At 46.8% G+C, this 26,360-nt stretch overlaps 1 protein-coding gene across 3 annotated transcripts in view; it reads left to right on the top strand.

The window, feature by feature from the left end:
- Window positions 1-26,360, top strand: part of ANKRD11 (ankyrin repeat domain containing 11) — a 446,248-nt gene that overhangs the window by 40,656 nt on the left and 379,232 nt on the right. Inside the window, exons 2-3 of one of the 3 annotated variants that reach the window (XM_063945537.1) lie at window positions 4,666-4,742; window positions 23,673-23,741. The exons of 1 other annotated variant lie outside the window; for it this stretch is intronic. The gene's annotated coding sequence lies outside the window, so the exon portion shown is untranslated. The remainder of the gene's footprint in view (window positions 1-4,665; window positions 4,743-23,672; window positions 23,742-26,360) is intronic. One more of the 3 variants, XM_063945536.1, reaches the window with a different exon arrangement.

The following is a 26,360-nucleotide window of genomic DNA, read 5'->3' as shown; positions in this document are numbered from 1 at the left end:
GGCTGGAAAATACTCTAAAAAGTATATACACACATACTGGTGTTATACTGCGACCAGCAATCGCCTCAGCCTGGATGTGCAGTGCTGGGGTGGCTTGGTTGGATTCCCTGACTGAAAATATTGATACCCTGGATAGGGACAGTATTTTATTGACTATAGAGCAATTAAAGGATGCATTCCTTTATATGCGAGATGCACAGAGGGATATCTGCACTCTGGCATCAAGAGTAAGTGCGATGTCCATATCTGCCAGAAGAAGTCTATGGACACGACAGTGGTCAGGCGATGCGGATTCCAAACGGCATATGGAAGTATTGCCGTATAAAGGGGAGGAATTATTTGGGGTCGGTCTATCGGATTTGGTAGCCACGGCAACAGCCGGGAAGTCCACCTTTTTACCTCAAGTCCCCTCCCAGCAGAAAAAGACAGTCTTTTCAGCCGCAGTCCTTTCGTTTCTATAAGAACAAGCGAGCAAAAGGACATTCATATTTGCCCCGAGGCAAAGGAAAGGGTAAGAGACTGCAGCAAGCAGCCCCTTCCCAGGAGCAGAAGTCCTCCCCGGCTTCTGCAAAGGCCTCAGCATGACGCTGGGACCTTACAAGCGGACTCAGGGGCGGTGGGGGGTCGCCTCAAGAATTTCAGCGCACAGTGGGCTCACTCGCAGGTGGATCCCTGGATCCTGCAGGTAGTATCTCAGGGTTACAGGTTGGAATTCGAGAAGTCTCCCCCTCGCCGGTTCCTAAAATCTGCTTTGCCAACGTCTCCCTCAGACAGGGCGACGGTATTGGAAGCCATTCACTAGCTGTATTCTCAGCAGGTGATAATCAAGGTACCCCTTCTACAACAGGGAAAGGGGTATTACTCCACGCTATTTGTGGTACCGAAGCCGGACGGCTCGGTAAGACCTATTCTAAATCTGAAATCTCTGAACCTGTACATACAAAAATTCAAGTTCAAGATGGAGTCACTCAGAGCAGTGATAGCGAATCTGGAAGAAGGGGATTTTATGGTGTCCTTGGACATCAAGGATGCTTACCTTCATGTCCCAATTTGCCCTTCACACCAAGGGTACCTCAGGTTCGTGGTACAAAACTGTCATCAGTTTCAGACGCTGCCGTTTGGATTGTCCACGGCACCCAGGGTCTTTACCAAGGTAATGGCCGAAATGATGATCCTTCTTCGAAGAGAAGGCGTATTAATTATCCCTTACTTGGACGATCTCCTGATAAGGGCAAGATCCAGAGAACAGCTGGAGGTCGGAGTAGCACTAACTCAAGTAGTGCTCCAACAGCACGGGTGGATTCTGAATTTTCCAAAATCCCAACTGATCCCGTCGACACGTCTGCTGTTCCTAGGGATGATTCTGGACACTGTTCAGAAAAAGGTATTTCTTCCGGAGGAGAAAGCCAGGGAGTTATCCGAACTCGTCAGGAACCTCCTAAAACCAGGGACAGTGTCTGTGCATCAATGCACAAGAGTCCTGGGAAAAATGGTGGCTTCTTACGAAGCGATTCCATTCGGCAGATTCCATGCACGAAGGTCACACAAGGAAGAAACTTCCAGGGCGTGTGGTCAAGCCTGGAAACGTCTCTTCACATAAATATACTGGAACTAAGAGCAATCTACAATGCTCTAAGCCTGGCAAACCCTCTGCTTCAGGGTCAGCCGGTGTTGATCCAGTCGGACAACATCACGGCAGTCGCCCACGTAAACAGACAGGGCGGCACAAGAAGCAGGAGGGCAATGGCAGAGGCTGCAAGGATTCTTCGCTGGGCGGAAAATCATGTGATAGCACTGTCAGCAGTGTTCATCCCGGGAGTGGACAACTGGGAAGCAGACTTCCTCAGCAGACACGATCTTCACCCGGGAGAGTGGGGACTTCATCCAGAAGTCTTCCACATGATTGTAGTCCATTGGGAAAGACCAATGGTGGACATGATGGCGTCCCGCCTCAACAAAAAACTGGACAGGTATTGCGCCAGGTCAAGAGACCCTCAGGCAATAGCTGTGGACGCTCTGGTAACACCATGGGTGTACCAGTCAGTGTATGTGTTTCCTCCTCTGCCTCTCATACCCAAGGTACTGAGAATTATACGGCAAAGGGGAGTAAGAACGATACTAGTGGCTCCGGACTGGCCAAGAAGGACTTGGTACCCGGAACTTCAGGAGATGCTCACGGAAGATCCGTGGCCTCTACCTCTAAGAAGGGATCTGCTTCAGCAGGGACCGTGTCTATTCCAAGACTTACCGCGGCTGCGTTTGACGGCATGGCGGTTGAACGCCGGATCCTAAGGGAAAAAGGCATTCCGGAAGAGGTCATCCCTACCCTGGTCAAAGCCAGGAAGGAGGTGACTGCACAACATTATCACCGCATTTGGAGAAAATATGTTGCATGGTGAGGCCAGGAAGGCCCCGACAGAGGAATTTCAACTGGGTCGATTCCTACATTTCCTGCAAACAGGATTATCTATGGGCCTCAAATTAGGGTCCATTAAGGTTCAAATTTCGGCCCTGTCGATTTTCTTCCAGAAAGAATTGGCTTCAGTTCCTGAAGTCCAGACTTTTGTAAAAGGAGTACTACATATACAGCCCCTGGTTGTGCCCCCAGTGGCACCGTGGGATCTCAATGTAGTTTTGGATTTTCTCAAATCCCATTGGTTTGAGCCACTCAAATCGGTAGATTTGAAATATCTTACATGGAAAGTAACCATGCTACTGGCCCTGGCTTCAGCCAGGAGAGTGTCGGAATTGGCGGCTTTATCGTATAAAAGCCCATATCTGATTTTCCATTCGGACAGGGCAGAATTGAGGACGCGTCCTCATTTTCTGCCTAAGGTGGTATCAGCGTTTCACCTGAACCAGCCTATTGTGGTGCCTGCGGCTACTAGCGATTTGGAGGATTCCAAGTTGCTGGACGTTGTCAGAGCATTGAAAATATATATTTCAAGGACGGCTGGAGTCAGAAAATCTGACTCGCTGTTAATACTGTATGCACCCAACAAGCTGGGTGCTCCTGCTTCTAAGCAGACGATTGCTCGTTGGATTTGTAGCACAATTCAACTGGCACATTCTGTGGCAGGCCTGCCACAGCCTAAATCTGTCAATGCCCACTCCACAGGGAAGGTGGGCTCATCTTGGGCGGCTGCCCGAGGGGTCTCGGCATTACAACTCTGCCGAGCAGCTACGTGGTCAGGGGAGAACACGTTTGTAAAATTCTACAAATTTGATACCCTGGCTAAGGAGGACCTGGAGTTCTCTCATTCGGTGCTGCAGAGTCATCCGCACTCTCCCGCCCGTTTGGGAGCTTTGGTATAATCCCCATGGTCCTGACGGAGTCCCCAGCATCCACTAGGACGTTAGAGAAAATAAGAATTTACTCACCGGTAATTCTATTTCTCGTAGTCCGTAGTGGATGCTGGGCGCCCATCCCAAGTGCGGATTGTCTGCAATACTTATACATAGTTATTGTTACAAAAAAATCGGGTTGTTTATTGTTGTGAGCCATCTTTTCAGAGGCTCCTACGTTTTCATACTGTTAACTGGGTTCAGATCACAAGTTGTACGGTGTGATTGGTGTGGCTGGTATGAGTCTTACCCGGGATTCAAAATCCTTCCTTATTGTGTACGCTCGTCCGGGCACAGTATCCTAACTGAGGCTTGGAGGAGGGTCATAGGGGGAGGAGCCAGTACACACCACCTAGTGGTCAAACTTTTAAATTTTGTGCCCTGTCTCCTGCGGAGCCGCTATTCCCCATGGTCCTGACGGAGTCCCCAGCATCCACTACGGACTACGAGAAATAGAATTACCGGTGAGTAAATTCTTATTATTATATATATATATATATATATATATATATATATATATATATATAATCATTTTTTTTTTAATTCCCTCTTCATCTTATTTTGCTGTATGTTGTTGTACCCTCCCACATGGGTCAATGTCAAGTTAGGCTATGTAAGCTAGATAACATCTGTAAACCAGCCCTTTGTGCAGAACAGTAGAATGTTTTTTGTAGTATATCTTAGGAGCTATTTTTTGGGTTCAATTTATCGTGGGTTGAATAGCGCTGAGATGCAGCTATTGAATTCAGCGTGATGCAAAGTCTGAGAATGTCTGTCTGTACTTCCAGACTAAACAGTGTGTTTAGTCGCAAGAACAGCATTTTCAGACTAAACGGCATTGTTGCAGTGTTTGCACGCGGTTCTAGGTCACAAAACTGCTTTGCAGACCTAGTTTTGTCTGATTTTCTGCATGCACTCCCTGAGGGGTGCGAGAAGAAATACTCGGCATCACACTGAATTGAATAGGTTTGAGAGCTCCCTCCCAGCACTATTCAATTTGCATTGAATTGACCCCAATGTTTTTTGCAATGTGGCCATACAATGGTCTATTGAGTCTCTCCTTCAGAATTAACCAGAATTACTAATAGGGATCATTTTTGTTCAGGTTATCTTTTATATAAGTGCTGCGACTGGCTACAGCTGAAACAGTAATTGTTAATGGGGCACAGTGGGAAAGGGCTTGTTCAAAAAAGCAATGGGGATTAAAATCTGCTTTTTTTTCTTTTCTTTTTTTCTTCTTTAATCTCTTCTATAAATTAAGGTGCACATTGTATACGGTATTTAATATCAACGTGTAATGAGCTGTTTTTCTTGTTTCAGACTCTTCATACAAGTTTGGGCAAAACACTGGATTTTTACATGTGAATAGCATAACGCGGCTTTCCACTATGGAGTCGGTAAATATTACATTGAAATACATTTTTCTGCCATAGCTGCTATACTTGTACTCTTGATTAAAATGTGTGCTTGTAATGCTTTATACTCTTCTCAAGCAGCAGAACTTCAGTAGCCCATTTTATTGCTCATTGGTCCTTTTTAATTTTATGCTTAGGCAGTATCGGTTCTTGAAAGGGTTACTGAACAGGCTTTTGTCTTATGGCTTACGTAGAATGTGTGCAAAATTGTATTTGCTTTCGGATGTTTTTGACTGAGTTTTGAGAATGCAGTGTCTTGTCTTGTTCTAACGCTTCCTGTGGGGCCGATTCAATTGTTTGTTTTTTTGTTCCCACGCAGCCACCACTAGCGGGTGCAAACCAGCAATTCAATTGTTGCTCCAGTTAGACTGTCGGTAACTGCGGGAATGACACCGTCTCACAGCCTCCTGAGGTGCGAGGAGAAATGTGCTTTAAGTCGGCACTTTGGCTGTCCGAATGGTCGTTTCAGTGCAGGACTTGAGACGGGTTTAGCCATTTTACACGGCTAATCCCTCTCTGTTTGGGCCCGATATGCATGTGTGCTCAAACATCAATTGAATTGCAACAATTCTTTGGGTGTCTAAACAGTCTTGTTTAGATGGGAGAATTAGACACTCAAAACAATTGAAACGGCCCCAGTTGTGTTTGTGAGTGGTCACGTATGGAAGTGGTCACACATAGAAATGGGTGAGACAGCCCTTGCGCTCCTGGTAGGGGAAATGTCATTCAATTTTTACATGGTAAAGTTCCTGCTGGTTACGGTAATCCCCTGCATCTGCTGCTTTCCTGTGCACCTCTAACTATGCAGATAGAGCGTTCCTGCCTCATAGCACGCTAAAGTCTTGGTTTTGTGTCTCATCAAGGCTCTAACTCTGGTGTTTGTATGTTGCCCGCTTAGTGCTTGTCTGAGGTGCCCCAGTGTTATACCGTAATACAAAAACATACTGATAGCTTAATTGGGTTCTGAAAAAAGAAAAATGGAGCTGAAGTTCATGTGTACATGTGGTAGGGAATAGAGATTGTAAACTCCAGGGAGTAATGTGAGTTGCCTATAGTCTCTAAAGAGCTACGGAATGTGTATGCTGTATAAATACCTTTAAAAAAATAAATAATTTGCTGTTGATGAGCGGATACATAGCATCCATCTAGGTTGTAATTTCTGCCTTGCATCTGATAGTGATGTCCGGCATCACATGATGTTGAAATCTATTTCCTCCCAGTTGCCAATAAATTTGCTAATACAATAAGGCATCTACTAAATGTAACACTGAACTGCCCTGGGATAAAGCTTTCTCACGCCTCATAAACCTGTGATGTTGGCATCAAATGTCTAGTATGTGGTCAGCTGCGCAATCAGATTCCTGCCCTTAGTAATCCAGTGTAGACCAAGGGGTCGATTCAATTCAGCAACAGTTGAATAGCGCCAGGAATTAGCTCCCGGCGCTATTCAATACAGCGACTAGTTACCCTCAATTGTCAGAAATTCTTCTCAGCCCCGGGGGGTGAGAGAAGAAAACCGACAAAAGAGCTGCCACGCGGCCGGCGCGAGGCTGATTTTGTCGGGAATCTGCATCGCCGCGGGTAGTTAAGTCAGAGAATGCCTGTTCTCCCGACAAAACAACCTGTTAAGTCCGTGAGAACGGGCATTCTCCGACTTAACTTAACCTGAATTGAATAGTGTCGGGAGCTAATTCCCGGCGCTATTCAACTGTCGCTGAATTGAATCGAACCCCAAGAAATGTATATGGTGTCAGATTTTATTTAAAATAACAAACAAAAAAAAAAAAATATCCAAAATATTGTGGCGTTTATCCCCCGCTCCCAGTATACAGGAACCTCCGATTTCAAGCTCTGAGCTTTCTAGTATGAAGCCAGTAAGGGCCCTGGTTCTGCTGCTCGGCAGCTGGTTTCTGCACATGTAGCAGTGGAGTGGTATTTCTTGTTTGTTTTCCTAGTAAAGTGCTTTCCTCTGCTTTCCGTGCATGTCTGGGCTCAGGCATCTTAATGGACTCCTTCTGTGAGTGTTTGGGAGTAATGTTACATTGTGCTCTCCCCCGCACCATTTGCTTTATGCCTCCAAGCAGGCGTGTTCTTCACGTGACTTTTTCCATACAGTAGCATGTTAGTGCGGCATGCATCTTGTTTTTGTGTCAGAGGCCCAGCTTTGCTTGTTTCTTACGTTGTGTGACAATGTGAAATTCATGCGTGTCCTCCTATATCAGCAGAGCACAGGAGCAATTTATATGCGTGCTTCTGTTCTCCGTTGTCTGTGCGGTCTACCAGGGCTAAGAACAGAGGCTTATCTCCCTTTTTAATGTTTTGGTGTAGTCATGAAAATGCATGTAATGTAACAGAACAAATCTCAGGGGCAAGGCAGCAACCGTCTCACCTTCTGTTCTCATTCACTTGTGTGAGGCTGGCTCACTTTCTGTTTAGAAGCTAGCCACAGTGGCAACATATTCTACTAACGACTCATTTTGGTAACTTCCGACATGGCTGACCGTACATATTATGTGAATAGTGGGACTGGATGTAAGCAGAAGCTGATTCTTTGCGGAAAGTAGTTGACATTGAAACTAGTCAGGAATCCTACCTCTCATATTGTTTACTGAAATCGCTAATGGCATCTGTACTGTTGGGAGTTCCATTAAATAGCTATATTGGCGTAACATTTAATTTCTACGTTGACTTGATCCTAAACTAGCAAAATATGTTGTATATGTTCCTGTATCTAGGAGAAATAGGTCTGGTCACTGCATCAACTTGAACACAAATGAAGGTTTATGTAATTTGAGTAGTAATGTTCTGGCTATTTTACTTTCTCTATCGTCCTAAGTGGATGCTGGGGTTCCTGAAAGGACCATGGGGAATAGCGGCTCCGCAGGAGACAGGGCACAAAAGTAAAGCTTTTACAGGTCAGGTGGTGTGTACTGGCTCCTCCCCCTATGACCCTCCTCCAGACTCCAGTTAGATTTTTGTGCCCGGCCGAGAAGGGTGCAATTCTAGGTGGCTCTCATAAAGAGCTGCTTAGAGAGTTTAGCTTAGGTTTTTTATTTTACAGTGATTCCTGCTGGCAACAGGATCACTGCAACGAGGGACAGAGGGGAGAAGAAGTGAACTCACCTGCGTGCAGGATGGATTGGCTTCTTGGCTACTGGACATGAAGCTCCAGAGGGACGATCACAGGTACAGCCTGGATGGTCACCGGAGCCACGCCGCCGGCCCCCTCACAGATGCTGAAGCAAGAAGAGGTCCAGAATCGGCGGCTGAAGACTCCTGCAGTCTTCTTAAGGTAGCGCACAGCACTGCAGCTGTGCGCCATTTTCCTCTCAGCACACTTCACACGGCAGTCACTGAGGGTGCAGGGCGCTGGGGGGGGGGCGCCCTGGGAGGCAAATGAAAACCTTTAAAAAGGCTAAAAATACCTCACATATAGCCCCAGAGGCTATATGGAGATATTTACCCCTGCCTAAATGTACTAAATAGCGGGAGACGAGCCCGCCGGAAAAGGGGCGGGGCCTATCTCCTCAGCACACGGCGCCATTTTCTGTCACAGCTCCGCTGGTCAGGAAGGCTCCCAGGTCTCTCCCCTGCACTGCACTACAGAAACAGGGTATAACAGAGAAGGGGGGCAAAATAAATGGCAATATATTAATATAAAAGCAGCTATAAGGGAGCACTTAATCATAAGGCTATCCCTGTCATATATAGCGCTTTTTGGTGTGTGCTGGCAGACTCTCCCTCTGTCTCCCCAAAGGGCTAGTGGGTCCTGTCTTCGTATAGAGCATTCCCTGTGTGTCTGCTGTGTGTCGGTACGTGTGTGTCGACATGTATGAGGACGTTATTGGTGTGGAGGCTGAGCAATTGCCAAATATGAGGATGTCACCTTCTAGGGGGTCGACACCAGAATGGATGCCTTTATTTGTGGAATTACGGGATAGCGTCAACTCGCTTAAGCAGTCGTTTGCCGACATGAGGCGGCCGGACACTCAATTAGTGCCTGTCCAGGCGCCTCAAACACCGTCAGGGGCTGTAAAACGCCCCTTGCCTCAGTCGGTCGACACAGACCCAGACACAGGCACTGATTCCGGTGGTGAAGGTGACGAATCAACCGTATTTTCCAGTAGGGCCACACGTTATATGATTTTGGCAATAAAGGAGATGTTACATTTAGCTGATACTACAGGTACCACTAAACAGGGTATTATGTGGGGTGTGAAAAAACTACCAGTAGTTTTTACCGAATCAGAAGAATTAAATGACGTGTGTGATGAAGCGTGGGGTGCCCCGATAAAAAACTGCTAATTTCAAAGAAGTTATTGGCTTTATACCCTTTCCCGCCAGAGGTTAGGGAGCGCTGGGAAACACCTCCTAGGGTGGACAAAGCGCTAACACGCTCATCAAAACAAGTGGCGTTACCCTCTCCTGAGACGGCCGCACTTAAAGATCCATCAGATAGGAGGATGGAAAATATCCAAAAAGGTATATACACACATGCAGGTGTTATACTACGACCAGCTATTGCGACTGCCTGGATGTGCAGTGCTGGGGTAGTTTGGTCAGAGTCCCTGATCGAAAATATTGATACCCTGGACAGGGACAATATTTTACTGTCGTTAGAACAAATAAAGGATGCATTTCTTTATATGCGTGATGCACAGAGAGATATCTGCACACTGGCATCACGGGTAAGTGCTATGTCCATTTCGGCCAGAAGAGCTTTATGGACACGACAGGGGACAGGCGATGCGTAGAGGAGTTATTTGGGGTCGGTCTATCGGATTTGGTGGCCACGGCTACGGCCGGGAAATCCACCTTTCTACCTCAAGTCACTCCCCAACTGAAAAAGGCACCGACCTTTCAACGCAGCCCTTTCGTTCCTTTAAAAATAAGAGAGCAAAGGGCTATTCATATCTGCCACGAGGCAGAGGACGAGGGAAGAGACAGCAACAGGCAGCTCCTTCCCAGGAACAGAAGCCCTCCCCGGCTTCTACAAAAGCCTCAGCATGACGCTGGGGCTTCGCAAGCGGACTCGGGGGCGGTAGGCGGTCGTCTCAAGAATTACAGCGCGCAGTGGGCTCACTCGCAGGTAAATCCCTGGATCCTGCAGATAATATCTCAGGGGTGCAGGTTGAAATTAGAGACAGAGCCACCTCGCCGTTTCCTGAAGTCTGCTTTACCAACGTCCCCCTCAGAAAGGGAGACGGTTTTGGAAGCCATTCACAAGCTGTATTCTCAGCAGGTGATAGTCAAGGTACCTCTTCTACAACAAGGGAAGGGGTATTATTCCACTCTTTTTGTGGGACCGAAGCCGGATGGCTCGGTAAGGCCTATTCTAAATCTGAAGTCCTTGAACCTGTACATAAAGAAGTCCAAGTTCAAGATGGAGTCACTCAGAGCAGTGATAGCGAACCTGGAAGAAGGGGACTTTATGGTATCCTTGGACATCAAGGATGCGTATCTCCACGTTCCAATTACCCCTCACACCAGGGGTACCTCAGGTTCGTTGTACAAAACTGTCACTATCAGTTTCAGACGCTGCCGTTTGGTTTGTCCACGGCACCTCGGGTCTTTACAAAGGTAATGGCCGAGATAATATTTCTTCTTCGAAGAAAAGGCGTATTAATTATCCCATACTTGGACGATCTCCTAATAAGGGCAAGGTCCAGAGAACAGCTAGAGATGGGTTTAGCACTATCTCAAGAGGTGCTAAAGCAGCACGGATGGATTCTGAATATTCCAAAATCCCAATTAATGCCGACAACTCGTCTGCTGTTCCTGGGGATGATTCTGGACACAGTTCAGAAAAAGGTTTTTCTTCCCGAAGAAAAAGCCAAGGAGTTATCTGACCTGGTCAGGAACCTCCTAAAACCAGGAAAGGTGTCTGTACATCAATGCACAAGAGTCCTGGGAAAAAAAAATAATAAAAAAAAAAAAAATGGTAGCTTCTTACGAAGCAATCCCTTTCGGCAGATTCCATGCAAAGGGATCTGTTGGACAAATGGTCAGGGTCGCATCTTCAGATGCACCTGCGGATAACCCTGTCGCCGAGGACAAGGGTATCCCTTCTGTGGTGGTTGCAGGAGGCTCATCTATTGGAGGGCCGCAGATTCGGCATGCAGGATTGGATCCTGGTGACCACGGAGGCCAGCCTGAGAGGCTGGGGAGCAGTCACACAGGGAAGAAATTTCCAGGGAGTGTGGTCGAGCCTGAAAAAGTCTCTTCACATAAGCATTCTGGAACTAAGAGCAATCTACAATGCTCTAAGCCAGGCGGAACCTCTGCTTCAAGGAAGACCGGTGTTGATCCAGTCGGACAACATCACGGCAGTCGCCCATGTAAACAGACAGGGCGGCACAAGAAGCAGGAGGGCAATGGCAGAAGCTGCCAGGATCCTTCGCTGGGCGGAGAATCACGTGATAGCACTGTCAGCAGTATTCATCCCGGGCGTGGACAACTGGGAAGCAGACTTCCTCAGCAGACACGACCTTCACCCGGGAGAGTGGGGACTTCATCCAGAAGTTTTCCACATGCTATTAAACCGTTGGGTAAAACCAATGGTGGACATGATGGCGTCTCGCCTCAACAAAACACTGGACAGGTATTGCGCCAGGTCAAGAGATCCGCAGGCAATAGCTGTGGACGCGCTGGTAACACCTTGGGTGTACCAGTCGGTATATGTGTTTCCTCCTCTGCCTCTCATACCAAAGGTATTGAGGATTATACGGCAAAGAGGAGTAAGACTAGTGGCTCCGGATTGGCCAAGAAGGACTTGGTACCCGGAACTTCAAGAGATGGTCACGGACGATCCGTGGCCTCTACTTCTGAGAAGGGACCTGCTTCAGCAGGGTACTTGTCTTTTTCAAGAATTACCGCGGCTGCGTTTGACGGCATGGCGTTTGAATGCCAGATCCTAAAAGGAAAAGGCATTCCAGAAGAAGTCATTCCTACCTTGATAAAGGCAAGGAAGGAAGTCACCGCGAAGCATTATCGCCGTATTTGGCGAAAATATGTTGCGTGGTGCGAGCAGCGGAGTGCTCCGATGGAGGAATTTCAACTGGGTCGTTTTCCTACATTTCCTGCAATCAGGATTGTCTATGGGTCTCAAATTGGGATCTATTAAGGTTCAAATTTCGGCCCTATCAATATTCTTCCAAAAAGAATTGGCCTCAGTCCCTGAGGTCCAGATTTTTATCAAAGGAGTACTGCATATACAGCCTCCTGTGGTGCCTAAGGTGGCACCGTGGGATCTAAATGTAGTTTTAGATTTCCTCAAATCCAATTGGTTTGAACCACTAAAGAATGTGGATTTGAAATATCTCACATGGAAAGTGACTATGTTACTGGCCCTGGCTTCGGCCGGGAGAGTATCTGAACTGGCGGCTTTGTTTTATAAAAGCCCTTATTTAATTTTCCATTCGACATAGGGCAGAGCTGCGGACGCGTCCGCATTTTCTCCCTAAGGTGATATCAGCGTTTCACCTGAACCAGCCTATTGTAGTGCCTGCGGCTACAGACGACTTGAAGGACTCCAAGTTGTTGGACGTTGTCAGAGCCTTAAAAATATACATTTAAAGGACGGCTGGAGTCAGAAAATCTGACTCGCTGTTTATACTGTATGCACCCAACAAGTTGGGTGCACCTGCTTCTAAGCAGTCGATTGCTCGTTGGATTTGTAACAAAATTCAACTTGTACATTCTGTGGCAGGCCTGCCACAGCCTAAATCTGTTAAGGCCCATTCCGCAAGGAAGGTGGGCTCATCTTGGGCGGCTGCCCGAGGGGTCTCGGCATTACAACTCTGCCGAGCAGCTACGTGGTCAGGGGAGAACACGTTTGTAAATTTTTACAAATTTGATACCCTGGCAAAGGAGGACCTGGAGTTCTCTCATTCGGTGCTGCAGAGTCATCCGCACTCTCCCGCCCGTTTGGGAGCTTTGGTATAATCCCCATGGTCCTTTCAGGAACCCCAGCATCCACTTAGGACGATAGAGAAAATAAGAATTTACTTACCGATAATTCTATTTCTCGGAGTCCGTAGTGGATGCTGGGCGCCCATCCCAAGTGCGGATTATCTGCAATACTTGTACATAGTTATTGTTAACTAATTCGGGTTATTGTTTAGGAAGCCATCTTTCAGAGGCTCCTCTGTTATCATACTGTTAACTGGGTTTAGATCACAAGTTGTACGGTGTGATTGGTGTGGCTGGTATGAGTCTTACCCGGGATTCAAAATCCTCCCTTATTGTGTACGCTCGTCCGGGCACAGTACCTAACTGGAGTCTGGAGGAGGGTCATAGGGGGAGGAGCCAGTACACACCACCTGACCTGTAAAAGCTTTACTTTTGTGCCCTGTCTCCTGCGGAGCCGCTATTCCCCATGGTCCTTTCAGGAACCCCAGCATCCACTACGGACTCCGAGAAATAGAATTATCGGTAAGTAAATTCTTATTTTTTGTTTTATGCATTTTTGTATTAATTATAAGTCAACTTTTAAATGTTTATACTGAATTTCTGTAGAGACGAACAAATGTTTTTTTTTTTTTTGTGTGTGTGTGATGTGTCGCTATTAAATATAGGGTGGCCAGTTGGCTCTACAAAATAAAATGAATGCTTTATTTAGATGTGCTGTGGCCTGTTCTTAGCAGACTCTGTGCTGTCGGCAGGGAGAACCTTGCACAGGCGGTTGCTACGCGACGTCTTAGACTGAGTTAAATGGTGTTAGAGGGGATCTGGAAACCTGGCAATTTTAGCAGCTGAATTCACAGCTCACGATAGCCGGCTGCTGAATTGTTACAGCTTGCCATAACACTAAATGCATTAAATATTAACCCCCGCCCCCTGCTTTGGTGTATAGTGTAAGAAACTTGAGTGGTGTGGGTGCAGCACACAAGTGTACATGTGGGGGGTTTTAACCAAACCCCACTAAAGGAGACAAACGGCTACCCACATTGCACACTCCCATGTGTGGCTGTGCAGGGTGGGGCAGGGCTGAGGCGGATAGTGGCGACTTAGACCCTTCCTCTGGTAGTATAAGAAAAATGTCCGTCCAAAAAAAAAACCCCTGGGGAGAAAACTTCTGTAATCAAGCTTACCCTACAAGGGACGGAAGATGGAAAGGTTTTAGATAGCGTAAATGTTACGCATCCTAATTGATTCTTTTAAATGTATATTTAGGTAATTTTCAGTAGATATCATTTAGAAGACCTAGAAGTACCTGTGTGATAGTTACTCAGGAGGCATTTCCGCAAAATGTGGTTGTAGCTACAGGATGGCACGTCATGTACAGGGACGTGCGGTGGGGTAAATGGCTCAGGAGGCACTGGCTAGTACCAGAGCCAGATTTACACACCGTGTATGAGCCCAAGGGTATTATACAGTTAATTTCCAGAATGACTTCGTCCCGGCGGTCAAAATACCAATGCCGGAATCCCGACAGCAGGGAAAATTCCGGCGGTCGACATTCTGCCTGCTTTCCAGTATTTCCACTCAGGTGGTGGTGTAGTGTTCACTCTAGGTGTGAAAAGGGGCAGGGCGCTGGACTCCGGGGGCACATGTGCGCGTGTGGACGAAATGGGGACGTGGCCACGCAAATTAGGGGGCGTGACCACGCCTACGTCATTTTAGGGGGCGGTGCGGCCCACAGACGCTACTATAGAGAGCGTCTGTGGCCGGCGACGTCACTGTTGGGGGCGTGCCCAGCACCTCCGTCGGTGCTGGGCTTCCCCCAGCCCTCTCCCAATGCGTGAATGGATGCCATGCGCACGGCATCTATACACGCCGGGAGGGCAGGGAGCGGGCGGCTGTTCTAGCAGGGCGCCGCAAAAGGGGCAGGGCGGATTTTGCCTGCTAAAAAATGGGCAGGGCGCGGCGCCCTGCTAAAACAGCCTAGAGTGAACACTAGTGGTGGTCTACGCCACCACCCGAGGGGGAATATTATGGTGTACTGAGGCTAAAGTGTAGCAAGCACAGCGCGCCAGCAAAGGGGACACGCTGCGCTCAAGGCCGGGATTCCGGCATCTGTTTCAACTGCCGGGATCCAGATAGTCGGGATTTGATACTGAATTCCTATATACAGGTTCAGTAGAGTGTTGATCAGAGATGTGCGGAAAAGGCATGTGCCTCCCTTGCCATAGACATTTTACTCCAGAGTTTCGACTATAAAAATCATTAAAATAATACACCTGCCTTACTGCCCGTCACTGGTCATGACTGCAACCCCACTACTTTTTTCTCTAACGTCCTAAGTGGATGCTGGGGACTCCGTAAGGACCATGGGGAATAGCGGCTCCGCAGGAGACTGGGCACATCTAAAGAAAGCTTTAGGACTAACTGGTGTGCACTGGCTCCTCCCCCTATGACCCTCCTTCAAGCCTCAGTTAGATTTCTGTGCCCGACGAGAAGGGTGCACACTAGGGGCTCTCCTGAGCTTCTTAGTGAAAGTTTTAGTTTAGGTTTGTTATTTTCAGTGAGACCTGCTGGCAACAGGCTCACTGCATCGAGGGACTAAGGGGAGAAGAAGCGAACTCACCTGCGTGCAGAGTGGATTGGGCTTCTTGGCTACTGGACATTAGCTCCAGAGGGACGATCACAGGTTCAGCCTGGATGGGTCCCGAAGCCGCGCCGCCGTCCCCCTTACAGAGCCAGAAGAGCGAAGAGGTCCGGAAAAATCGGCGGCAGAAGACGTTCCTGTCTTCAATAAGGTAGCGCACAGCACTGCAGCTGTGCGCCATTGCTCTCAGCACACTTCATACTCCGGTCACTGAGGGTGCAGGGCGCTGGGGGGGGCGCCCTGAGACGCAATAAAACACGATAAAAATACCTTACATGGCAAAAAATGCATCACATATAGCTCCTGGGCTATATGGATGCATTTAACCCCTGCCAGAATATACAGAAAAACGGGTGATAGGCTCCGCCCCCTTTTCGGCGGCCTTATCTCCTCAGCACACTGGCGCCATTTTCCCTCACAGCTCAGTTGGAGGGAAGCTCCCTGGCTCTTCCTTGCACTACAGAAAGGGTTAAATAAAAAGAGAGGGGGGCACTAATTAGGCGCAGTATTAAAACATACAGCAGCTATAAGGGGAAAAACACTTATATAAGGTTATCCCTGTATATATATATTGCGCTCTGGTGTGTGCTGGCATACTCTCCCTCTGTCTCTTCTAAGGGCTAGTGGGGTCCTGCCCTCTATCAGAGCATTCCCTGTGTGTGCGCTGTGTGTCGGTACGTTTGTGTCGACATGTATGAGGAGAAAAATGATGTGGAGACGGAGCAGAGTGTCTGTAACAGTGATGTCACCACCTAGGGGGTCGACACCTGAGTGGATGTACTGTTGAAAATTACGCGACAGTGTCAGCTCTGTATAAAAAAACAGTGGTTGACATGAGACAGCCGGCTACTCAGCTTGTGCCTGTCCAGACGTCTCATAGGCCGTCAGGGGCTCTAAAGCGCCCGTTACCTCAGATGGCAGATACAGACGCCGACACGGATACTGACTCCTGTGTCGACGGTGAAGAGACAACCGTGATTTCCAGTAGGGCCACACGTTACATGATTGAGACAATGAAAAATGTTTTATACATTTCTGATAATACGAGTACCACCAAAAAGGGGTATTATGGTGAGGGAAAAACTACCTATAGTTTTCCTGAATCTGAAAAATAAAATGAGGTGTGTGATATGTATACCCTTTCCCGCCAGAGGTTAGGGTGCGTTGGGAAACACCCCCTAGGGGGGATAAGGCGCTCACACGCTTGTAAGAACAAGGGCTCTACCTTCTCATGAGATGGCCGCCCTTAAGGATCCTGCTGATAGAAAGCAGGAGGGTATCCAAAAATGTATTCACACACATACTGGTGTTATACTGCGACCAGCAATCGCCTCAGCCTGGAGGTGCAGTGCTGGGTTGGCATGGTCAGATTCCCTGACTGGAAACATTGATATCCTAGATAAGGATAGTATATTATTGCCTATAGAGCATTTAAAAGATGCATTTCTATATATGCATGATGCACAGCGGAATATTTGCCGACTGGCATCAAGTATAAGTGCGTTGTCCAATTCTACCAGTAAAATGGTCAGGTGATGCGGATTCCAAACGGCATTTGGAAGTATTGCCTTTAAAAGGGGACATTTGGGGTCGGTCTTTTAGACCTGGTGGCCACGGCAACAACTGGGAAATCCACGTTTGTACCCCAGGTCGCCTCTCAAAATAAGACGCCGTATTATCAGGCGCAGTCCTTTGTTGGCAAGCGGACAAAAGGTTCCTCTTTTCTGCTCGTGACAGAGGGAGAGGAAAAAGGCTGAAGAGATTACCCAGTTCCCAGGAACAGAAATCCTTTCCCGCCTCTGCAAAAGCCCTCAGTATGACGCTAGGGCCTTACAAACTCAGGCACGGTGGGGGCCCGTTCTCAATGAATTTCAGTGCGCAGTGGGCTCACTCGCAAGTAGACCCCTGGATCCTTCAGGTAATATCTCAAGGGTACATATTGAAATTCGAGACGTCTCCCCCTCGCCGTTTCCAAAAGTCGGCTTTACCGACGTCTCCCTCTGACAGGGAGGCAGTTTTGGAAGCCATTCACCCAGCAGGTGATAATCAAGGTACCCCTCCTGCAACAGGGAACGGGGTATTATTCCACACTATTGTGGTACCGAAGCCAGACGGCCCGGTGAAACCGATTCTAAATCTAAAATCTTTGAACACTTACATACAGAGGTTCAAATTCAAGATTGAGTCACTCAGAGCAGTGATTGCGAACCTGGAAGAAGGGGACTACATGATGTCTTGGGACATCAAGGATGCTTACCTTCATGTCAAAGTTTACCCTTCTCACCAAGGGTACCTCAGGTTATGGTACAGAACTGTCACTATCGGTTCAGACGCTGCCGTAGGGATGGTCCACGGCACCCCGGGTCTTTACCAAGGTAATGGCCGAAATGATATCCCTTCGAAGGAAGGGAATTTTAGTTGTCCCTTACTTGGACGATTCCCTGATAAGGGTAAGATCCAGGGAACAGTTGGAAGTCGGTGTAGCACTATCTCAGGTAGTGTTGCGGCAGCACGATTGGATTCTTAATATTCCAAAATCGCAGCTGGTTCCGACGACTTGTCTTCTGTTTCCTAGGGATGTTCCTGGACACAGTCCAGAAAAAAGGTGTTTCTCCCGGAAGAGAAAACCAGGGAGTTATCAGAGCTAGTCAGGAACCTCCTAAAACCGAACCAAGTCTCAGTGCATCAATGCACAAGGGTTCTGGGTAAAAATGGTGGCTTCCTACGAAGCAATCCCATTCGTTAGATTCCACGCAAGAACTTTCCAGTGGAACCTACTGGACAAATGGTCCGGGTCGCATTTTCAGATGCATCAGCGGATAACCCTGTCACCAAGGACAAGGGTATCCATCATGTGGTGGTTGCAGAGTGCTCATCTTCTAGAGGGCCGCAGATTCGGCATTCAGGACTGGGTTCTGGTGACCACGGATGCCAGCCTGCGAGGCTGGGGAGCAGTCACACAGGGAAGGAATATCCAGGGCTTAGGGTCAAGCCTGGATACATCACTTCACATAAATATCCTGAAGCTAAGGGCCATTTACAATGCTCTAAGCTTAGCAAGGCCTCTGCTTCAAGGTCAGCCGGTGTTGATCCAGTCGGACAACATCATGGCAGTCACCCACGTAAACAGACAGGGTGACACAAGAAGCAGGAGGGCAATGGCAGAAGCTGCAGGGATTCTTCGCTGGGCGGAAAATCATGTGATAGCACTGTCAACAGTATTCATTCCGGGAGTGGACAACTGGGAAGCAGACTTCCTCAGCACGACCTTCACCCGGGAGAGTGGGGACTTCACCCAGAAGTCGTCCACATGATTAAAAAACTCGACAGGTATTGCGCCAGGTCAAGAGACCCTCAGGCAATAGTTGTAGACGCTCTGGTAACACCGTGGGTGTACCAGTCAGTATATGTGTTCCCTCCTCTGCCTCTCATACCCAAGGTACTGAGAATTATAAGATGGAGAGGAGTAAGCACTATATTCGTGGCTCCGGATTGGCCAAGAAGGACTTGGTAACCGGAACTTCAAGAGATGCTCACGGAGGATCCGTGGCCTCTACCTCTAAGAAGGGACCTGCTCCAGCAAGGACCCTGTCTGTTCCAAGACTTACCGCGGCTGCGTTTGACGGCATGGCGGTTGAACACCGGATCCTGAAGGAAAAAAGGCTTTCCGGATGAAGTCATCCCTATCCTGATCAAAGCCAGGAAAGTTGTAACCGCAAAAACATTATCACCGCAATTGGCGAAAATATGTTGCGTGGTGCGAGGCCAGTAAGGCCCGACGGAGGAAATTCAACTGGGTCGATTCCTACATTTCCTGCAAACAGGAGTGTCTATGGGCCTGAAATTGGGGTCCATTAAGGTTCAAATTTGCGGCCCTGTCAATTTTCTTCCAAAAAGAACTAGCTTCAGTCCCTGAAGTTCAGACGTTTGTAAAAGGGGTACTGCATATACAGCCTCCTTTTGTGCCTCCAGTGGCACTTTGGGATCTCAATGTAGTTTTGGGTTCCAAAAGTCACATTGGTTTGAACCACTTAAATCTGTGGAGTTAAAATATCTCACATGGAAAGTGGTCATGCTGTTGGCCCTGGCCTGGGCCAGGCGCGTGTCAGAATTGGCGGCTTTATCCTGAAAAAGCCCTTATCTGATTTTCCATTCGGACAGGGCGGAATTGAGGACTCGTCCTCAGTTTCTCCCCAAGGTGGTTTCAGCGTCTCACCTGAACCAACCTATTGGTGGTGCCTGCGGCTACTAGGGACTTGGAGGCCTCCAAGTTGCTAGACGTTGTCAGTGCCCTGAAAATATGTTTCCAGGACGGCTGGAGTCAGGAAATCTGACTCGCTGTTTATCCTGTGTGCACCCAACAAGCTGGGTGCTCCTGCTTCTAAGCAGACTATTGCTCGTTGGATTTGTAGTACAATTCAGCTTGCACATTCTGTGGCAGGCCTGCCACAACCAAAAATCTGTAAATGCCCACTCCACAAGGAAGGTGGGCTCATCTTGGGCGGCTGCCCGAGGGGTCTCGGCTTTACAACTTTGCCGAGCAGCTACTTGGTCAGGAGCAAATACGTTTGTAAAATTCTACAAAATTAATATCCTGGCTGAGGAGGACCTGGAGTTCTCTCATTTGGTGCTGCAGAGTCATCCGCACTCTCCCGCCCGTTTGGGAGCTTTGGTATAATCCCCATGGTCCTTACGGAGTCCCCAGCATCCACTTAGGACGTTAGAGAAAATAAGAATTTACTTACCGATAATTCTATTTCTCATAGTCCGTAGTGGATGCTGGGCGCCCATCCCAAGTGGGGATTATCTGTAATACTTGTACATAGTTATTGTTACAAAAATCGGGTTATTATTGTTGTGAGCCATCTTTCAGAGGCTCCTCTGTTATCATACTGTTAACTGGGTTCCGATCACAGGTTATACGGTGTGATTGGTGTGGCTGGTATGAGTCTTACCCGGGATTCAAAATCCTTCCTTATTGTGTACGCTCGTCCGGGCACAGTATCCTAACTGAGGCTTGGAGGAGGGTCATAGGGGGAGGAGCCAGTGCACACCAGTTAGTCCTAAAGCTTTCTTTAGATGTGCCCAGTCTCCTGCGGAGCCGCTATTCCCCATGGTCCTTACGGAGTCCCCAGCATCCACTACGGACTATGAGAAATAGAATTATCGGTAAGTAAATTCTTGTTTTCTCTGTCCCTATAGAGCAGTGGTTCTCAAACTCGGTCCTCAGGACCCCACACAGTGCATGTTTTGCAGGTAACCCAGCAGGTGCACAGGTGTATTAATTACTCACTGACACATTTTAAAAGGTCCACAGGTGGAGCTAATTATTTCACTTGTGATTCTGTGAGGAGACCTGCAAAACATGCACTGTGTGGGGTCCTGAGGACCGAGTTTGAGAACCTGTGCTATAGAGGGTTGCTGAAAAAGTAGCTTTTATTGTGGTTACTGTATATGGCAGATAAGTGCGCAGTCGGCCAATGCCCGTACTCCCGGCCTCAACAGGTTGATTTGCCGGGAGAACGGGCATTCTCCGACTTAACTCCCCGCCGCAAAGCTGATTCCCGACAGAATCAGCCTTGCGCTGGCCATGCCGCAGCACTTTTGTCGGATTTCCTCTCTCATCCCCCAGGGGCGAGAGAAGAATTCATGACAATTTAGTGCCACTTCGCGCCGTATTGAATAGCGCCGGGAGCTAATTCCCGGCGCTATTCAACTGTCGGTGAATTGAATCGACCCCATTGTTTTATCACACTGGGGTCGATTCAATTCGGCAACAGATGAATAGCGCCGGGAATTAGCTCCCGAGGCTATTCAATTCAGCTAAAGTTAAGTCGGCGAATGCCCGTTCTCGCCGACTTAACAGGTAGTTTTGTCGGGAGAACGGGCATTCTCCGACTTAACTACCCGCGGCGATGCTGATTCCCGTCAGAATCAGCCTCGTGCCGGCCGCGCGGCAGCACTTGTCAGTGTCCTTTCTCACCCACTGGGGGTGAGAGAAGAATTCCCGACAATTGCGGGTAACTAGTAGCTGAATTGAATAGCGTCGGGAGCTAATTCCCAGCGCTATTCATCTGTTGCCGAATTGAATCGACCCCACTGATCATGGCCAGAAGTGCCTGGTTTAGCCGCATAAAACTGGTTAACCAAGCGATGGACATGGTGCCCCTTTCGGAACATCAAAACATAGCCACCTTCATGACCCCCCCCCCCCCCTTCAATCCATAGAGGTGCAAAGAAAAATTCTAGATGTCGCACTACCGAAATGGCCGATGTGCGCAGCCAGTTGTTGCTGCGGTATCTGGCAGGACATTGTTTTGGCTCTAATCGCCTGTACACCCCTGATCTATGTAGACTGGGAAATGTATGTCCGTTGATCTGGATTTCCATCCCTATGCTCAGCTCTCCAACATGAAGGCCTTATGGACTAGGAAACCTCATCCATGCTGCCAAGATGACTGCTGCAGCACTGAGGGGATTCATTCTGCGTGTCCCTACAACACGGTATTAATAGCGCAAGATGCCACTATAGTGTATATTAAAAAGGGTTATTTAGTGCGCTCTGCAGCGCTGAAATAAGTCTGTTTCAGGCATCATGGAACCGTGCTATGCCACTGAATTCAACAATAAAAGTAACATGCCTGGAAGTCATTCTCCAATGGTATAATTCCCTCTGATACGTGAACAGCTGGATTTTTTAAAGCAAAAGCGAAGAAAGTCATTATGAGAAATCTCTTAACAATCCTGAAATGTTAATTCTCAAGTATCATGGATTATATAACTGAAGCTGCTGTTGCACACAGGTTTAACCCTGTTAGTATACTTATTCAAGTACTGTTGGCATTGAAGGCTATTACACATCAATTAACAATGCAATTAACTACTATTGAGGTCAGGCCACTCTTTAGCTTGAAAAATGGTCAGCAAGTACACGCTGCGTTGCAGTCTATTGGAAACTTGGCTAGTGCACAGTTGCTGTAATACCCTGATATATGCAGATATTGAAAGCATGTACAGGTTTTCAATGCAACAGACATTCAGTACGGTGTCCTGGTGCTTTTATTGTATTTCCTTATGAGGTTTATGTCCCTTTTACCTTGTTGGAAAGACACCTACGGGCTGCATAGGTGAACATAGCACCTAAGAATTTTTGAGTGGAGAATTAAATTTGTTTTGCAACCTGCAGCCCGTATTGCGTTCCTGTTTGCAGCTATTCAGTGGTTTCTGCCAACAGAATGAATGTCATGATCTCTGCTCTCAGCCTACTTAGTTGGCAAGCCCAGATTGTTGAAAGTCCAAACCAGGACTTTGGATGTGTTTATCCACTTGGTTAAATCTGGCCTATTTCGGTGTGTGTGCAAAAATAACCAACTGAATATTGCATCGTCTTAACGTTTAGACAGGTTACACAAACAATTTAATTTCCCCTTGAGATTCCTACAGGTATTCAAGCCTTTCTCATTTAAACCTATCCAAGGGGGTAGTTCAATTGTTTGGGTAGCAATAAGTAATGGGTGCTTGTCAGAGCTATTCAACTGTTTCTGCAGACTGGCACGTGTCATGCCTAAATACACCGGGTACAGCTGCTTAACATATCAAAAATCCTATTTGGCATGCCCAAATGATCGACTTGTCGATAAGGCCGATACGATATTCTCTAAGTTGAAAATCCGCTTACGGGTAGTATATGCCTTGCTGTGGCTGACTGACGTGCAGGCTAGAAAAGGGGAACGGTCTCCCCAGGGGAGGAGCGCAGATGTTGGGTGCCATACATGGAACGGTCAGTGTATGGCCATAAAAACAGCAGGTTGTCAGGCTACCAGTTAAAATACCTTTTTGATCTGTCAGGCAGTTTACCCAGCTGTGGATGTCCAGCATAACAGCAAGGCAAAAAAACATTTGACTCAAACCCCAGCCCTCCCAAAAAAACTGTTTCATATTATAGTAATAGTCATCATTATAAGGAGTTGATTGTAAAAATTGAATGGGCCCTACGTGTTTTCACAAAATGGTACAAAGCTGCATTTAAGAAGTTGCAAACATTAGTATGCGTTTATCCACAATGCAATTGTGTGAGCCAATTACAAGAAACACATCAGACTATTTTCCCCTCCAGCTACCACTAGGGGGTGCAAAACTGAGCAATTCAATTGTTTAGACTGGAAAATTAGATGAAGACAATTGAATTGTCCTTGTACGGTGGTGAGGTTCAAATGTGTCGGTTGTGGTTTTTTTTTTTTTTACTGCAATAATGGTGCCCGACAGAGCCATTCGATTGTTGCTCATTAAATTTTGGAGTGGATAGAGTTGCTGCTCAATGTCACATTAGTCATAAATCCCTAATAGATGTGTTATTCTTTCAGGACACCTTATAATAAAAATATCATTGTGATTCACTTGTACAGTGTAACATAGAAACCGTTTGACAGCAGGTAAGAACCACTTGGCCCATCTAGTCTGCCCCCTTTTTTCTTTTACCTTTTGGCAACCTCAACCCTGTTTTAGCCTTAGTTCTTTGTAAGGATATTCATATGCCTATTCCAAGCATATTTAAATTGCTCTACTGATCTACTATTGTAGATTTAGCGACAATGGTATTGTATATCACAGCTATTAAATTTTTAAATGTAATTTACATATGGTAAGAAATAGATGGGACTAATACATTCAGCAGTAAGAAGTGCCCTGCATTAATCTGTTTTATAAGTGAGAATTCTGTCGCTGGTTTATCTGCCTATCATATCAGTATAGCAGGTTAGATGCAAACTGCCTGCCTCATCTAGTATAATGTGATTGGACTCTGCCGATAAATGAAGTGCTGTCATTTCCAATCTCCCAGAGTATAATGGCCCACAGAATGAGGAGACCTCATCCACAGGAGTGGGTGATTTTGTACCAGAGTCCTGATGTTCGGCACTCAGCTGTGTGGGAATCTTAGGTATGCGCAGTACTTCCTGTAGTAACATTATACTGCATTGCATGTCTCAAATGTTTTGAAATGTTCTCCAGTGCGCATTTTGTTTTTTTTTAAATGTTCATGTTTGTGGGGAAGATTGTATGGGATCTGTTCACTGAGTATGTAATCCATAAACTGCTTAATACAAGGTAACCTGATCTCCTAAATCAGTGGTTCTCAAACTGTCCTCAGGACCCCAAAAAGGACACGCTCCATATTGACCACTATTGGTCGACATGGGGAAAAGGTTGACACAGTGAAATGGTCAACAAACTAAAAGGTCAACAGGACATGTTTTGACTGTTTTTGGTGTAAATTTTTACAGTAACATTACCAGGAAACCCAGTTGGTGCACCGCGCCCCCTTGCATGGCTCACCTTGTTACGGGCAAGGTGCCTCGCTCCACTACCGCGGCGCTCTGCACAGGTTACTTTTCCCAATCATAGTCCATGTGGATGGTGAAGTATAAAACGTAGTAATTTTTTTTTTTTTATAGTCCGAAAGAAATGTCCTGTGTTGACCATTTGACTGTCGACCTTTTTCCTATGTTGACCATGTCAACCAATAGGGGTTGACCTATTGACTGTCAACCTACTGTGTCGACCTAGCAGGTTCACAGGTGTAGTCCTTACTCACTGACACATTTTTTAAAGGTCCACAGGTGGAGCGCATTTATTTCACTAGTGCTTCTATGAAGAGATCTGGAAAATCTTTACAGTTTGAAGTCCTGAGGGCAAAGTTTGAGAACCTGTGTCCTAAATGCATGAGTGCAGCGCTCAGCCCTATATGATGCATACAAGAATGAAAGATTTGTAAATGGGTCAAGTAGTTTACTAGTCGATAAAATTGTAAATACAGATACTGTAGCAACTAATATTTTACTGATGTATTGCATGTGTAGGTGGCAAAGACATGCAGAAATACTCGTCTCTAAGGTGAATGTATGTACTTCACAGAGTAAGTCTCGGTAGGTTGTTTTGGTATATTAAACAGAGTTCAGTTGGTATAGAGTGCGGCGTCCCACACCTCTAGTCACACCTTACCTGTAAGTTGTGAAAGGTCAGTAATCAATGGTAGGGGATACAGGTTCCTGTGTTCAGGAAACGGCATGCTTTTGTTTACTGTGTGATGTGCATACCTTTTACCTTGGATAAGTAATTCCTCTACATGTGTTTTCCATCTGCACATATATAATACACTTGTAGTATGTTGTAATTTGCTACAGTATATCTGTATTTGCAATTTCGTTGACTAGTAAACTGCTTGACTCATTAGATTTTGTAACTCTTACATGTATAACATAAGGTTGAGCGCTACACCGTGTATATTTGAACTTGCCAGAATACCTCTTCATGCTGCATCAGTTTTGTACTTTAATCCTATGCCCTCTGACTAAGGAGTAGGTGGGAGGCATGGGCAGGAATTTACAGACACTTTAAAATATTATTCATGTTTATTAGAGATCACCAGATTTAGAACTACTTTTTTTTTTTGTGTATGCGATCATTGTGGGGAACCCCCCCCCCCCCCATTGAATTGCTTACCGCAATCTCCGGTCACACTAGACTGGAGATCGGGTGCACAAAACCGTTGAATTCTCCCCTAGCCCCTTCTCGCAGCCTCCTGAGGTGCAAAAACAAATGAGTGCGAAGTCAGCACTTTGGGCGTGCATACGGGAGTTTAAATGCCCAAAGCAGGACTTTAGGCGGGTTCAGCCATTTTACGCTGCTAAACCCAGTCTGCTTGAGAGCGACATGCATTGGCACCCAAACTGCAATTGAATCATGACAATTGTTTGGGTGTCTAAACAGTCTTGTTTTTGGTAGTATTAAGACACCCAAACATTTGAATGTTCCCCTAAGTGGGGTCCATGCTCTGCCTAGGTCTGTCACTATATAGACAGAAATGTGAGGTCTTGGAATGTGGGAGACTTTTGCAGAAATATGGTTGCATGCACACATAAGTAAATAATTTTTCAGTTAAATGACCGTGACTGCAAAGACATGTAAAAACTCTGCTTTTTTCTTTTTGGGTTTCAGGTCCACTTATCTTGTAAATTAATACTGCTATTTGGATATTATTGGGTGCATGTTAC

This window comes from Pseudophryne corroboree, chromosome 11 (genome assembly GCF_028390025.1).
Source record: "Pseudophryne corroboree isolate aPseCor3 chromosome 11, aPseCor3.hap2, whole genome shotgun sequence".
NCBI classification, from domain to species: domain Eukaryota; kingdom Metazoa; phylum Chordata; class Amphibia; order Anura; family Myobatrachidae; genus Pseudophryne; species Pseudophryne corroboree.
Note: the sequence above shows the minus strand (reverse complement) of the source record. Positions and strands in the feature narration are given on the sequence as shown.